The sequence below is a fragment of the Lonchura striata genome, chromosome 14 (assembly GCF_050655825.1).
Source record: "Lonchura striata isolate lonStrDom1 chromosome 14, ASM5065582v1, whole genome shotgun sequence".
NCBI lineage: Eukaryota > Metazoa > Chordata > Aves > Passeriformes > Estrildidae > Lonchura > Lonchura striata.
The window spans coordinates 5,099,592-5,116,035 of NC_140716.1; the positions used below are offsets into that span (position 1 = coordinate 5,099,592).

At 43.5% G+C, this 16,444-nt stretch overlaps 1 protein-coding gene across 7 annotated transcripts in view; it reads left to right on the forward strand.

The window, feature by feature from the left end:
* MAD1L1 (mitotic arrest deficient 1 like 1) overlaps positions 1-16,444 on the forward strand; it is a 347,152-nt gene that overhangs the window by 226,292 nt on the left and 104,416 nt on the right. The window lies entirely within an intron of this gene.

Genomic DNA, 16,444 nt, shown 5'->3' on the forward strand with positions numbered 1-16,444 from the left:
TGAAATCTTTTCAGACCTGACTTAAAACAAATTAATATTGTTTATCAGTGTATATGTGCCCCATTAATCACAGCTACATTCAATACTCCATGAAAGCAGAATACATCTTTCACTGAGCTAAATACATTTCATAGAATCTGTGGCACTCCAGTACAGTCTGTCTTCCTTTCACACACCTGAGTGAGACTTTGAGTACAGCAACCCCAAAAATCAGCACCTCCAGACATACTCTCAAACTCTGAAAATCAAGGTAAGGATATCAATGAAGCTTAGCCCATCACTGTGAGGGATCAGGCAGAATCAACTTACGCTGACAAGCTCAGGAGAAGTTACAGCTGTGACTCTCTCATGGCCTCAAAACAACTTGTTAGAGGAGAAAAATGAAAGAGAACTGAAGGTCTGTGTGGAGCAAACCTGGTGTGTCCCAACTGCACATACATGGTCAGTCTGGAGGTCAGGATCCTCCCTCAGATGAGACTGAAAGAGCAGAGCTTTTCCCAAAGGTCACAAGTGCTGGAAGCTTCATACCCACAAAAGGACAGAGCCCTGTTTTAAAGAAAGTGCACAAAAGAAACCATTTTTCTCTGTTATGAAACGGAAATGATCAGAAAGGAGCTTGTCTGTTTTCCCATCGCTCAAACAATGGCACTTCATTACTGCTGAGAATGTTTGTTCCAGCATCTCATAGTGGATTATGGTGCTATATAGCCTTAAAAATGTGATGGTGAGAAGTACAGATGGGGTGGTTTATAGAGTGAAGAGCTCACTGCATGTTGCAGGTAAGTGACAGTTCTGTCACTCCTGTTAGTGGATGCTCTAACAGATGCATAAGCATGAAACATTTGGCAAACATTTAAAAAGACTATTGTCTGTAGGAGCTTCCAGTCTCAGACCCCCAGTGGGCAGTTCTTGGGGATAGCTCTTGCGTTGCAATTTGAATTTGAAATGCACTGTGTTTTAGGTGTTTAAATTGCAGTAGATGCAGCTGCCCAGTGCCCTTGTCTGTCCTCATGCCCCGAGTCCCAGGCACATCTGATGCTGCAGGTCCAGGGAGGGCAGGGGCAGAGGCTGCAGAGGTGGGGTCAGCCCCGTGTCTCTGTCGCTGATGGATGAACCTCTGGGGTATCATCTGCAGTAATTAGACCATCTCTCCTGAAGGGAATGTGTTCCTCACGTGTGCCTCTTGTCATGTGTTAGAATTATTATTCTGCTGCCTTTCCGTGCTGCTGCTTTTAGCTCTTTGTGAGGTGCTTCTGTGCTGGGATGTTACCAGGTTTGTTGTTAGCTCAGAAGGGATGCATTTTTAAAGCTGTTTTCTCTTCTGCCTTTGATTCCAACAGGAAAACAAACAGCTCACTGGGTTTCAGGGTATTTCCAGCCTCATGTATGTGATGCTTTTTTTTTTTTCCTATTACCCCAGTCCCAAGCTACATCATTCTGACTTCTGGTAACTAGCTCAGATGGAAGAGAGCATCAGGTTCAGGGTGGGAAGTACTTCAGTGTCATTTACCAAAGTCACAGAAGGGCCCTTTGGATTCTCAGAGTGTCTATAAGTGCATCTGGAAGTGTTCTTGTAAACAAAATGGGAAAAAGCTGTTGAAGGCTGGAGCAGCCCTGTGGATTACTCTCTTTAAGGACAGGGTGAAGGTATAGGAAGCCAGGTTATGTGGAAAGATCTTGGGCATTTTTTCTTGTAGTTCATGTGCTTGTGTGCATCACTGTCACGCACAGGGCACATTGTCACAAATGCACCTAAACTCTCATTCCTGCTGTGGGAGCGTTCAGCAGCATAGTCAGATGCAAGTGTTGGGATGTGTAGAGATGCTGAGGGTGTTACAGCGCTGTCCACAAGGTTACTGAGTTATTCTGAGCTGGCTTTAAATTGGCCAGGTGAATGCCAGATTTGGCCTACTTGCTGGAGCAGGGAGAGCTCCCAGTGGATTTTGGGGCAGCTGATCAAGTGTGCTGTGCATCCATTTCTGATTGAGTCCACCCTGCATCCACAGTGTGGGTACAGCAGCTGTTCAGCAGTGGCTCACCAACATGGATTCATGTGGCCAGAAAACTCACACTGTCTCCCTCTGGATAAGACATGGAAGATCCAGCTTTTGCTGTTTTCTTAGCTCAGCCCACAGGAACAGCTGCCACATGCCTTCTGCTTCAGTGTATTTCCAAGGTGTGAAGTAGGGAGAGTGAGGCAGAAACTCCCTCTGCTTTGTTTCTCACTGTCCAATTGGCTACCCCAGGGAGGGAGGTTTGTTGTGCATGATAAGGGAGCGGATTTCTGTGAGCTTTGTGAAGCTGTTTCTGTACAAAAATAACAAGAATTGGAGCTTTTCTTGCACCCCTCTCTGTCAGCTGCAGTCCCCATCTGTTTATCTTGCTCATTTGTGTGATACATACAAGAGGCAAATTCACTTCTCTGAGCTTTTGAGGTGGGAGGTCCCTGGTGTCAGAGCAGAATGGGGTGAGGGAGAACAAGGACAGAGTAGGAAGGGTGTGCATAAAAGCTGGGAGGACAACAGAGGTCATATGTAAGTTTGCATTTTGCCTTTAGACAGATAGAGGTAAATGTAAGATTTTATTGTCCTGTTTTGCCATATAGCCTGACTGGCTGCTTGGTGAGGTGAGGGATTTGGGTGGCCTCCAGCCAGCCAGGTTTGATGCATCCAGCAAGCTTATGTGGTATGCAACAGCTATGCTTATGGTTCACAGAATTATAATTATACCAACCAAAAAAAGGCATTAAGGACAATGATGTTGATGGTTTTGATAATAATGTATTGGCCATTGTTAAATCCCTTCATTGGACTGGAATGCAGCACATTTCTTCTGATTGTATTTCCGACTCCTGCATAGGTAATAAGAAAATTATTACTATGGACGTTAAAGCTCATTAAATGTGACTCTATTAAAAATCAAGGTTATGCTGGACTTTAAATCTCTTTGAGCATAACTGCTGGAGGCTGCAGCACAGCCTGGCAACTTGCCACGTGGTTCAGTGGCCCTTTCCTCTCATTTATGCCACAATAGTCTCTGTTCAGATGGGGACCTATGGAGAGCTGCAACAACATCCTGTCCTTTTCCAAAATGCAGATTGCAGTGCAGGCTCACGGGGTGTTTGGGGCAGGGCTGTGGGTGCTGTGCTCAGGGCGTGGGCTGGAGCTCTGTGAGTGCTGTGTTGCTCTGCTGGGCTGTGTAAGAGCAGGGAGCACCAAGGTCAGGCAGCCATCTGGGGAGAGGCTCCGAGTCCTCCTGCCTCGAAAACAGGGAGGCAGATTGTGACAGCTTTGGAAAGGTGGCACAGGACATTGCTGCACAGATCTGAAATCTGTTCCAGTTCTGCATTTCCCTTTCCCATGCTCTTCACACCTTCCTTCCACTGCCCCTTCTGTATTTCAGTTTGTATCTTCTACTTTTTTTCTTCCATCTCCATAGCTTTTCCTATTTTTTCCCCCATTTCTGTTTAGATCTTTCTTTTTTCTTTGCCCTGTGGGGTCCTGGTAGACCTCTTGATTTCTGGCACTGCTTGAGATGGATTTGGGTCTTAGTTGCAAGCAAATATGTAGGTGGCAGCTAATGGGGAGCTGGAGAAGTAATGACTTGTAATAAAGCATAGGTAGAAATGAGAGAGAATGGTTCAGGTGGTCCTTATCTCCATTTGTGTTCCTATCTTAAAGGTGATGTATCTGAAGGTAGGAATGGATGACCCATGGAAGCTGGTTCCTAACTAAAAGAATGCAATAATGTGAATTTTCCGTGAGCCCTCATGATTTATTGCTACCCTGTAGCTACACCAGAGTGTTCCTTTCTTCATGCAGCTTCTCCCTGTGAGAAAGAGGAAAAGTGCTTTTAATATTCTTTCTGGTGAGAGAGAGGCTGGCACCCCTACCAGGAAGGAAGATGGGGAAATCAAGTCTGATTTCAACCATCTGTGGAGAACTTTGGAACTGTTTTCCTGAGCATAATCCCACCAAAAAAAAACACCTGTTCATCCATCTCAATGGTTTCAGTGTCCTTTTCCCCTTGATAGGGGAAAAGGGGGTCTTTGATGGAGAACTGGGGAATCTCACTCTGAGGAGGTGTTTTGTCCTAATACAGATGCTACGCCTGGCATTCAGCAGGGGCTGTCCCCAGCATCACAGCCATGGCAGGGCCTTGTAAAATGTATTTAACTGGATTTAAAGTGGGTAATGAATTAATATTAAAATAATCTAATCTTGTTGAAATGACAAGCCAGAGATGGTAAAATTTGTCACTGTCCCAGTGTGCTTGTGCTTCTGATGAATGTGTTTCTGAGTACAGAAGGTGGTAAAAAAGGAGCAGATGGAATTTAGAAGTTGCTGTTCACCATCCACAGTTGTCTGAGCTGTTGGTGCTTGGAAGCCTTGGTGCTTCCTGCCATCTGTGTAGGGAATCCACACATGATGAGAGCTGCACCTGTGAATGAGACCCGAGTCCACCTGCAGGAGGATCCTCCCATGACCTCAGCTGCTGGTGGGTGCAAATGTGGAAGTGCAGCCTCCATCCCTCACTTTGTTCCAGTGCTCCCAGCGTCCCCCTGATCAAATGGGCTTGGGCCAGGTGAGTGCACAGAGGGCAGCTCTCCTTCAGTCTCATCCTGAAGCACAGGAAGGATTTGTTAGGTGACCCTTCTGTCACTTATGTTCAACCTGCCAGTTCCCCTTCACTCACATTGAAGGAATTGCCTTTGTTCTAAAGACACACAAAGGTCCAGGGCATTTCCTGCCTTCAAATGTTAAGGCACTTCTGTTAAAAGCAGGATGTTAGCCTTTGTGCCCTGCCTGTATCTCAGTAAATTGCTTTCTGCATATCCTAATTTCATCTGAAGTTAATAAAGAGCTTGACTTTGCCTCTGGTGCTTTGCTGTGCACTGATGAAGGTCTGTCCTCTCTCACTCCAGAGATGGCCACATATCCTTGATGGGGGAAGAAATCACCCCCTGCTGCTACCTGCATCCGAGATGTTGCATAGCATCAGTGTGCAAACCACAAAAGGCATGGAAAGCAGCACAAGGAATGAGAGTTATTAGCAGCAGTCCTGACCCACAGGGAGCTGCCTGCCCCCCTGTGCTGACTCCATGGGGCAATTCCTCCAGCTCTCAGCTAATTCTCATTATTATTGTTTTTATGGTGCTACTTTCTTTTCTGCAAGACATTTAGACCAGTCTGGGACCTGAATGGTATATTAAGACTGGGAATAAGCTGATAGTTTAAATAGAGCTTACTTTGATTCCCTTTATTATTATCCATATCCCTTTGTCTCAGCCCAGTACTAGAGATAGCCAGGTGGTGCTGCTAAATATACCTCTTTTCATAAATAATTCTAGCTGAGTTATGATCTCCTGTTCTTCATATTGACAGGGTTGCAGTGGTCAGGGGAGAGTCCCTAAATGGTGTCAATGGATTTGGGCAGTGCAGCTGTAAGGGGAAAATACCTTGAAGCTTTTGTGTGTTCTGATTCAGCAACAATGCTTTTGATGGTAAATGTTCTGCACTACTGAAGTTACTGCAGGCACCTATAAAGGTCCTGGCTTGAATGAAAGTTCAGTATCTCAAAAGGGCTGGAAGAAATATTTTCTGGTCTTTAAACAAATTGCTTTAATCCTATATAATATTCATCATCCAGAAAGATTCCCAAGTTTTTTGGTGGTTTTTTTTGGGTTGTTTTTTTTTTTTTTGAGATAATACAGATATGAAGTCATGTAGCACTGAGGATATTGCAAACAGTGTGCCCTGCCTATGGCAAGATGCCATGAGTCTGTTGAACAAGCAGAGACTTGCCCTGAGCTTGGTGTAATCTGTGAGAGGGCCAAAGGTTGCTGACCCAACAAACCCCCAAGGATGCCTGAAGCCCGCAGCTTCTTGTGAAACTGGGGTGGGAGGTGCCACTGAGACATTGTTAGAACTTTCAGGCTCTGTCTGCTGTCCAGGGAGCCAGAGGTTTGTAATAAATTCTATGAAGTAGTTCTGTTGTAGCTGGTGAATGTGTAAAACTTGGTGTCAGTCAAAGGTTACTCTCCAAACTATACTTAGCCTTCACAAGGAGCAAAAAAACCTGCAGGATTTCTTCCTGTCCTCCTTTTCTACCAATTTCACGTGTGAAGTTCTTAGAGAGCTCAATATTTCTGTTTTTCTGAGAGGCAGCCTGTGAACCTACATAATACTTCCAATACTTCCATAACACAGCTCCAACAAGGCCTACAAGGGTTTTTTTTTTTCAATCATCTTCTACCCTCTTGCTAGGCACTGTGTGGAAATGGACTACTAAATATTTAGTAGAGCTATTGTTCCATCAAAAACCCATTTTTGGCCAAGAAAAAAAAATAAGTTATGAGAGAGAAAGAAATAGAAAAGAAAATAAAAATGTATATGAAGGAGCACCAAATTTAAACACAACTGTGAAAACATCTGCAATGGTTTCTGTAGCAATATGAGGAGGGAGGCTCCCAAGGGAAGATTCTCTGGGCTTATTGATCCTGACTTGAGTCTGGGTGTAATGGAAATGAGTAGCACTGCAAGAAAAATACAGCTGAGGAGAGGACTGCTGGTTTCCTGGGCAAATGCATTTTCCTCACTTGGTCCTGACACAGTAAAGGTGTGGTGTTACAACGGGGAAGAAGAGGCTGCCTTTGCTGAGGTAGGTGGGAAGGTCAGAGGTGGCTGAAACCATTACAGATGGGCAGAGAGCAAGGTTAGAGGCGACTTCAGGAAGGAGATAAATCAAGAGAAAATGTGTAGAGAAACCTGGGCTGACAAGGAGTATTCTGTTTCTTTCTGTATGTGGCCGTAAAGGAAGAACTGGTAATAGAAACAGTATTTTTAAGCCTGATTACTTGGCATTCCAGTTCCCAGTAGCTGACTGAAATACAAAGTGGGCATGTGGAAGAGTTGTTCTCACTGCCAGAAGTAACCCCCAGAAGTAGCTGATCTCCTTCATTTCTACTCAGGGCATGTTCAGAGCCTTTGCAAGGAGAAAAGTCAATGAGCTGCAGAAGGATCTGAAACCCTTCTCTCTGTGTTTTAAATCCTTCCTACCCCCACAATCCTTGTAAAACACCACCATATTTGTACTGTACAGAAACTGCCACATGAAAGGTAACACCCTTTGTGGCCACAATCCTTCTACATCCCTTCTTCAATATCCCTCTGTGCCTATGGTTTCTTTATCAACCATAGTTAAGCCAGCAGCCTGTTGAGCTTTGTTTATGGTAAACTTTGGCATTTGTGTTTTGGGATATTTGAGTTGAGCTCTCATTGCTTGGTTGTCACCTCCCTGGTGGCTGGGATGCTCCTGCTAGATCTCTGCAGTCCTGAAGAAGAGGAAATGCAGCATTATCTGCAGCTGCCCTTTGGCTCCTGCGGGGCTGTGCTGCGAGCTGCCTCTGACAGCACTTTGCATCATGGAACAGCTTTTGATTAGGCCTGATGTGCCACAAGGCCTCTGGATGTACACAATTGAAAATGCTCTTTCATTCATCAGCAGGATTGAGAAGAAAGGCTTGTGCTGATGTCTCAAATTCAGGCCGACACGATTTCCCTGACATCAGAAAAACCAGCCTGCCAGCGTGGCGGAGCGCTCGGCAGCAGAGAGCCTCAGATCTCTGCTCTGCATCTTGTCAATGCATTGTTTTCCTGGAAATTAAAGCCTGATGCCTCTGTGAGCCAGTAGAGTGGTAGAAATCCAGTGGAGGAACTTTGCAAAGGGTGTCAAGGACACTGGGAAGTCTTAAAGAGCCTTGTGCTGGCAAGGCAAATGTCCCTATGCTTGGGGTTGTTTGCTGGATTCAGGAAAGATTACAAGAATGGGAAAATACTGAACTTATTTACCATTTCCCACTCCATACTGTCCAAGATGGTTTTCCTGTTGTGATCAGCTCATAATAGGAAAAAAATGACTGAGTTTGCTGCTTTTCTCCGGAGTCCTCGTATCAATTTACAGGTGGCCAGGAGTTGACATCTGACTCTTCACAGGATAAATCAGGGCTCCTTAACACTGAATCCACTGAATGAGGTGGGGTGAATGTGTGGAGACTGAGATATAAAGTTTGTCTCCTTGTACCACATTTTAAAGGAGCAATAAGCAACTAAAATTTGAAAGACAAAGGATAACTTTTGGCATGGGCTGTTTTTCTGGTGCATCTCCCTGCCTGTGGGAAGCTAGTTTTTTCTGAGAAATACTGTTGTGCAGTTGAATTTCCAGTTTTTATGTTCACTTACACTGATTATTTAGGAGCTGTAAATGGAGTAAAATAAGGTTCAATATTTTAGAGCAGCGGCTGTATTTAAGAACTTTATATTTGATGAGTAAGTTGATGACATTGCATTATGTGAATTTGATGTGCAAAGTTGTCACTAGAGTGTAAACATAGTGACAGCAGGACCAGCAATTCCCAGCCTAATCAAGTAAGCAGAGTCACACATTCTTTGAGCTATAGTGTAATAGAGACTGATTTACATATTAAAATGCGAGAAGCTACACAGATCCAACAATTAAGTTGATATTTTAATTGCCTAAAAGTCAGGAAATTCAAAGTTATGTTGCCTGCATCAGTTAATTTGTCACCCACATCTATTTGTGGTATTTCCAATGACTTTATTTGGTACAAAACTAATGTGGATTTAAATACATTAAATGTTAGCTGTGGATGAAAGGAGAGCTTTGGATTTGCTGGTTTGGAAAGCAGACTAAGAGAATTGAGGATTCGATTTTTGGTCTGTTTAAAAGTAGTACAAACAAATTTCAGGTAATTTCTTTCTTAATATTCTGGTAGACACGTTGGGAGGGAGGGAGAGGGAGCTATACTCAAATGCAATGGAAAAAAATCTCATTGATCTCGATAGACCTTGAATTGTATCCTTAACTTCTTGTTTTCTTTGTAAGGAATAAGCTTTATTTAATTGCAAATTTACACAAATGCACTAGTAGCACTAAGAATTACATCAATATATGGATTCTGTCCTTGATGTTTATGCTGGTTTCACAGGGCTGATCTTGCATTCAGATAAGCTCTCAGTATACAGCTCCCTTATCTCCCCATGCTGATGTTCTGATATATGAATGCTTGTTCCCTGCACTCACAAAAAGCTATTCACATGCCGAGTCTGACGATTTTTTTATAATCCTTCTTTGAATTAGACTATAAAAAGAATGTGTTTGAAAAGGTTAACTGATGGATACATTTTTCTCCCTGATGAGGAAAAGAAAAATGGTGAAGTGCTGAAAAATGGTCAAGCAGAGTTTTGATCGTGCTTTTCTAATCAAATACATTCTAGGTAGTGAACAAGTAGGAGAAATGTTAATCCATAGTAGATTTATTTGGAATGGAGAACATCTATTTGGAAAGCAATCAGCATACAAAAGCAGACACTTGTAATTACTTTGCTGTCTTAATTGTGGCACTGACATCAGTACCAAGATGTGGTAGAGTTGTGGTATCGTTCAGACTGTGGTGCTGACATAAGGATGTCAGCAGGAAGGGAGAAAAGCCTGTCTTGGCACCTTCACCCCTATCGACCTGGCTTACTACTACCCAGGTGTAAGGCCAGTAAGATGATGCAGCGCTCTCTGTGCTGCTGGCTGTGGTCTGGGTACCTCGTGCTGCTGGTACAGTTTCCTACCAGGGAGGCAAAGGCATTGTTAAATCATAGCAAGTCCTAAAATGCAGGAAACTCATGTGTGCCCATCAGGGATTTCTGAGCATCTGGGAGCAGCCCATTCTTTACAGTAAACTGAAGCTACTAAGTGTGCTTTTTGTGTCACAGCACTGATGCATCTTCCCTCGCTATTGCAGTGTTTCCATGTTTCTCCATTTCAGTGCCAGCTTGCCTGATATTTCCACTTAAAGGAGCAAGTCAATCCAGCTTCCATTAGGGAACAGCATATTCATTCTTACATACAACCAGCTCCAGCTCAATGGATGAAAATCAAACAGATGAAAAGCTGGAGATGAGATCAGATTCACAAATTGCCTTTTCACTCTCGGGCTCTCTGAGTGTGTTTCTGCCTCTCTTGAATGGGATAGTCTCGATGGGTCCTCTTGGAGGACTGTGGCATGGTGGGTTCTTGGGCGTGTATGCAATGTTGTAAAGTTACCTTCTGCCATAATCAGACACCACACAGGTGTGCAGCAAAAGTACCTAAATTAAATAGATCAGAGGCTTCTGTAAGGAAGGGCCGGAGGCAGCAGCAGCGCCTTTGCTGGAGACTGCGGATGTGTCATCAGAAATCTCTGCACTGGTGGCATCAAAGCGCCCGTGCAGATCTGAGGGATTCAGCAAAGGCTTTCTGAATAGGCTGGTAATGACGACGGCGTGTGATTCCCCTTTTAGACTGCCATGCTGCGAAGCCTTTCCTGAAAGGAGGCAGGATTCGGGCGAGAGGAACTTTCTGTCTCGTTTTAGGAAAGCGATAAAAATAAATCCCGAGTTAGAGGCGGCGACGTTTGAGCCGCGTGGCAGATGTGGGCTAAAGGCGTTTCCATCGCCAGCCACCATGAGGAGGAACTCCAGGCCAGGCTGTTTCCACGATGAGTCCCTTCCTCGCTGCGTGGGCAGGATGCTGATGCCTTTGCACGCTCCCTGCAGAACGTGTTTGGACTCCCAAGGTACTACAAGGAGTAGCAGAGATTACTCTTCGCTCCCGTTTCAAAGTACTTCTTTCTACTACAGGATCCTTCACATTTTACAATGAAAAGCCCCAGGAAAGAGGAGGGGACCACTACCCTGTGCTTTTATTCCAAAGTCCCTAGGAAGTTTTTGGTGAAGAGATAAATTTTGAGCAGAATGTTCCCACATATGCAAAGGCTTCATCTGCAAGGTGATGTCCTAAGCCAAATGGAGAGGCTGCTTGCAGCACTTGGGAACAGATTTAAAGCTAATGGCATCTTAGTTACGCCTCAGGTAGCTCAGAGTCCTCAGCTGCTAACCCTGACAGAAATAAATAAGGATAAAAATTAGAACCAGGCATATCACACCTCCTGCAGCATGTTAAACGCTGCTGTTCTCCTCTGTTAAAGCTGGAGTGAGCCAGGCTCTTCCATACAACCAGGGCAAATATGCAATTAGCAAGAGGTACAGAAATAGTGTTTAGGAAGGTATAAAGTTGCTCTGAGAGCTGTTAAACACCTCTCCTTGTTTTGCTCATTGTTTAGAGTGGGAATGTTTGACACTTAACAAAAGCTGACTAATGCTTTGGGTTTTTTTCCTTTTAATGATCAGAATTCAGGAGAGGGCTGACTGTGACAGGCAGGAGAAAGAACTGTCATCCAAGTGAAGCCCCTTTTTAATTAGGAAGCCCCTTGGATGATTTAGTTTGCAGTGATTTGAGTGCTGGCTGGTTTGAATGTGTCAGTGGTACTGACCAGCAGGATGCACTCCTGTTCTGCAGGTTCTGGTTTGCTCTTCAGGCATCAAGAAGGGAAGCTGCTCCAACAAGGAGAGTCTGTGGTGAGGGAAATTATAACCAAAAACAGCCCTGCTCACGACTTCACCATCTGCTGGAAAAGCTCTCCCTTGGTTGCCAGCACTGATGGGAGCAGCCATAATGATGATTTTCTACTTCTGTAGCACCCTCTGTCCAAAGGTCTCTGAGTATGCCAGAGATATTAATTAAGCACCCGTGGGAGGTGGGCAGGAGTCTCCACACAAGCTTTTTTTTTTGTTTGTTTGCAGAGTCTAAAAAGATTGTGGCACTAATCTTTGGGCAGCAATTCCTTCCATCAGGCAGCTCTGGAAGAACTAAATCTTTCATAGTGTTGTTAGTTTGAATCAAAGCTGTATTAGGAAAGCAGTCTGGCTGGCATTGACCTGCTGGACTGAGCTTGTGCTCCTGAGTGGTCTTGGAGGAGCAGCAGAAGCTGGGTCTGCTGTAGTTGGTTCAGGGTTTCTTGTAGCATAAGACTTGAAGTAGGTCTTGTAATTTATGTCCAGTCCTTAACATATGGCCTTCTGAGGAAACTGTGCTCTTCAGATCAGATGGAAATCTCAGTTGCAGTGATCTACATGTGAAAAATCGTACAATCATATTCTAGTTTGAGTTGGAAGAGACCCTTAAAAGTCTTCTAGTCCAACCCTCTGCAATAATAGGGGCATCTTCAACTAGATCAGGTTGTTCAGAACCTTGCCCAGCCTGACCTCAAATGCTTCCACCCAACACCTCTCTGGGCAACCTGTGCCAGTGTTTCACCATCCTCATTGTAAAAAACTTCTTCCTTATATCTAGTCTGAATCAACCCTCTTTTAGTTTAAAACCAGAAGCCTTGCTAGAAGGTCTCTCCACGTCTTTCTTATAAACCACCTTTAAGAACTAAAAGGCAGCAATAAAGTCTCCCTGGAGCTTTATTTTAGATCACACAATCTTTCTTTTTCATAACCTGCATTTCCACAGTCTTCAGGAAATACATGAATAACACTGAATGGTCCATCAGGGAGGAAGCATGTATGTGAAAAAGGGAAGAATTTGACCACAAATCTTTAATGCATGATGCCAACAGTCACAGTCCTGGATTTAAAAGTATGTTCTCATGAAGATCCATTTAACATGCCCTTCAGTTGGGTAGAGTTGTCACAATGAAGCTTTTCCTTCCCCTTGAGTGCAAGGCATGAAATGAAATCTCCTGACTAAGAGCAAAGATACAACTACTATCTACAATCTCTAGGAGGAAAAATACTGTTGTCAAGTATCCATTATATGGTGTATAAGTGTATTTGAGGCTATTAAAGACAGTTATCCTCAGAGATTTATATGTAACAGGTTAGAACGGGGGAGGGTGGGGGAACAAACACTTGCTGTGTTTAATTATTGCTGGGTGCTGCATGCACTTTTCTCCATTATTTACTTAATCTTAAATGCCAGATGCTAAAGGGCACCAGCATCAATTAACTGCATAATTAGACTTGCAAAGAAATCATGTAATTTAGTTATAGGCAAATAAAAACCCCAAAAACGCACAGAACAGAAGCTCAGGGCTCTCTCTGCAATCATTTTGAAAGCTTCCTGCATACATTGTTTGCTTTCATTGCTCACTGGAAACTCTTTGGAGCACTCCCTGTGCCTCTTGCCCTGTAGGGAGCCAAATGTCTGGATGCAGCATCTCTTGTTCATTCTGAGTGGATTTAGCCACAGCTTGCTTTGTTGCTTTCTGAATTCTTTTAATAGAGGTTTGGATGAAGGATTTATGGGGTGCCTCATCCTGATCCAGAGCAGAACCTGGCCCTCGCCCTTTCTGTGCTCTGCATCCCCTCTGGTGCTTGCTCCAAGTGCCCAGTCAGGGGAAGACCATGTGCTGCTCCCTGTTCCTTCTAGGAAGACATATTTTTTGTGTTTTGCAGTGTATTTTAGTATTTTAGCATGCAACCCAAAAGTCCAGCTTCCCTCACCTCAAAATAATAAGCAGCCAGATACTTCTATTCCATTAGTTCCTTCTCTTAAGAATAAGAGTGTTCGCAGGAATGCATTTTGTTTTATCAAGGTTTTCAACTCTGTCTGAGTCCTTATGTTGCAAATTGCTGTAAGAGGGTAATAATAATGCCCTGGGCTTGGGTATATCAAAGCAAAATTTTCCTTCTGGAAGAGCTGCTGCTGCCCCTGTGACTCTGGTGCCACTGTTCTCACTTTGGTATCAGCAGCACTGTCATTGCACTGCCTCTGCAGCATCCCCTGTTTCACAACTTTTCTTTCTTTCTCAGTGCCTGGATGTTGGAAGCTGCTGACATGTATTTTCTCAAATATCCCAAAACCTTTCTGAAAACAAGGTGGTATTCAGCTTTTGAGAGCTTTGTTCTCCCTCTGTGCCTGTGCTGTCTCAACACTGCTCTTTTCCTTTCTGAAAATGCGACCCAGCCCTTACAGAGTTCCTTATTTCTTCAAAGCACTGTATAAACATTATCTAATTAAGTATATATAACATGCCCTAAAGTATTTTAAGGGAAAACTGCAGTACAGCATTGAAGTTTCCAGCCACTTGATCCAGTGTAAAATCTGATTGAATCACTAATTATTTTTCAAAATGCTGTGCCTAATGACATGTATCAAGACAGTAAGATCAGAGCTGCAGCCAGAAGCGTTGGGAGCCAAGGAGAGAGGCGCTGTCAGGTAAGTCCTGTATTAGTTTTGGAGTTGGTTTGGGTCTGTACACTGAGGTAATAAACAACACAACAACAACAAAAAAGTTACTGCAGCATTCAGATCTTTCCTGTTTTGATATATATAATCAGCTCTACATTTCCTGTTGAAATGTTCATTAAAATTGCAGCCCCTGTGATTATGCAGCTGCCTAATTCAAATCAATGGGGCTCCTGAAATGATTTTGGATATTTTTAAATACTGCTGTAGAACTTCCTTGTTTACAATGTTATGATTAAGTGACTTTTTCTCTAAGTCATCTAAAGCATTAATAAAAATCTCTTTAGGTTTTCTCTAATTTTTTTTTGTTGTTTGTTGTTTTTTGTTTTTTGTTTTTTTTTTAAATCTGAGCAGCTGCAAGTAATGCAAAACTTGCTTTATGGTTTTATCTTTTACTTCTTAGTACAGAATGTCTTTTTGGATTGATAACAAAATCAGAAGCCCAATTACGTAAGTTCTTTATAATTCCTAGTAAGCCAAAATTGACTTTTTTTTTTTTTTGTTTGGAATCCAAATGCTAGTAAATAAAACTAAGGGAGCAGCAGAATAAACTTCATTGAGAGTCTTGTAGATGGTGAGTAGAAGTGAATGAGTGGCTGTGTGGCACTTAGTTGCTGGTTGGGGTTAAACCATGACAAGCAAGTCACGCTGGGCTTCCAGCTCACCAGCTTCTGAAGCAGCTGTGGATAATGCTGCCAAGAAGATTATAATGCCCAAAGGGTCAAGTACTTCAATAGGTCTCATGCTGGAAGGGAGGTAATTTCAGTTTTACTGGAAAGATGCATTCAAGGTAATTTCAGCTCAGGAAATTCTGCTTTGGAATGCTTCAGAGTGATGCCAGTGCTCTTGTCAGTTTGTTTAAATGGCTTCGGCTTTATTAGCTTTTCACTTTTCTAATACCCTCAATCCCTTTTACTGTTTGTTACTGAAGCCTTGGCACAATTCTGATGTGTTTAAGTTGCAGACATTACAGGAAAATACCTAAATCAAAACATTGTGGGAGAGAGACAGCATGAACAAGCAGATGTTTACAGTCTCTGACTTGTGTGGTTGAGGAAAAGCAAACACAGTTCTATAAAAACTCAACGTGGTAAAAGCATTTTACTTGCCTGTAGTTACATGCTTCACCCGCTTGCAAAGGTATTTTTCTAGTTGTATTTTGCTGTTATTACCTCTCTCCAGGTGTACTTATTAACTCCTTTGCTTAACTCCACTTGGTAATGGTCCCACTGGGGCTGCAGGAGCTGGGGAAGAGGCAGAGCTGGCACAGCTCAGGGCTGGGTCTCTTGGTCACATCATTCCTTGCTGAGCACATCTGCTCGAGCTGGTGCTGCCAGGTCAAGTGTGGGGATGGCCAGATGTGAAGCAGTGCAGATGTTTTAGTGTGGTTGAGCCCAGATGGTCTCATACCAACCTGCCAGTGATGCTGCCACTGTTACATCCCTGACAGCACAAGGGGGAAGATACTGTGGAAACTGTGCAGGTCAAAATTGGTCAGTGCTGGCTGGAAATAGCCAGCTGTTTGATTATTGAGTTGAGAAATACATGAAGATTTTAAATGAACCCTTGTTCTGTGGTGCTGGAGAAGCAGGATGTGGCCTGTAGGATTGAGAAGTGAGAATTGTTGTTTAGTATCATCCTTTGTGTCCTCTTGGTATTCAGAACCTATTCACCTATTGAAAGTTGGAGTTAAATGTTTTGGATGTGGACACGAGAAGTGAATGAGATGGAAGGGGACAGGAGAGACCAAAGCTTTTTCTTCTTTTTACAGAGAATAGATTGGATGTGATTGGGCCACTGCACCTTAATGGGTAATCCCCACTCTGAGCCTCAGATGAAAAGAAGAAATCTATAAGGCTGGAGATAATGCAGGAGGATTTTTGCAGACTTTTCTCAGATGTAAAGTGAGCTACTGAATAGCACAGCCTTTAAGGGTAACTTTTTCTTTGAGCACAGAGCTAATTCACTGATTTAGCCGAGTTGGGTAAATCTGTTTCTCGTTGCTTGCACGTCCCACGCACATAGATCTTTTGTGTGTACCATTTTTCCTTTCCTCACCTGTTCCTCAACATACACTTTTCCTAAGACTCTCTGACCTGTTCTGGTAGAGCTGCTCATGCCAGCAGCTTGGTCTCCATGGCACTTGGTGTCATTGACCTCAGTGGGAAGAGTCCACAGCAGCAGCAGTGCGTAAAATGTTCTCTAAACCTAAACCTGAAGTGAATCCTTCCTGTGGGAGGCTGCAGTGCAAGAGACCAGGGCTGTCTGTGCACTTGTTCCCTGGTGTGGGGTGGCTCAT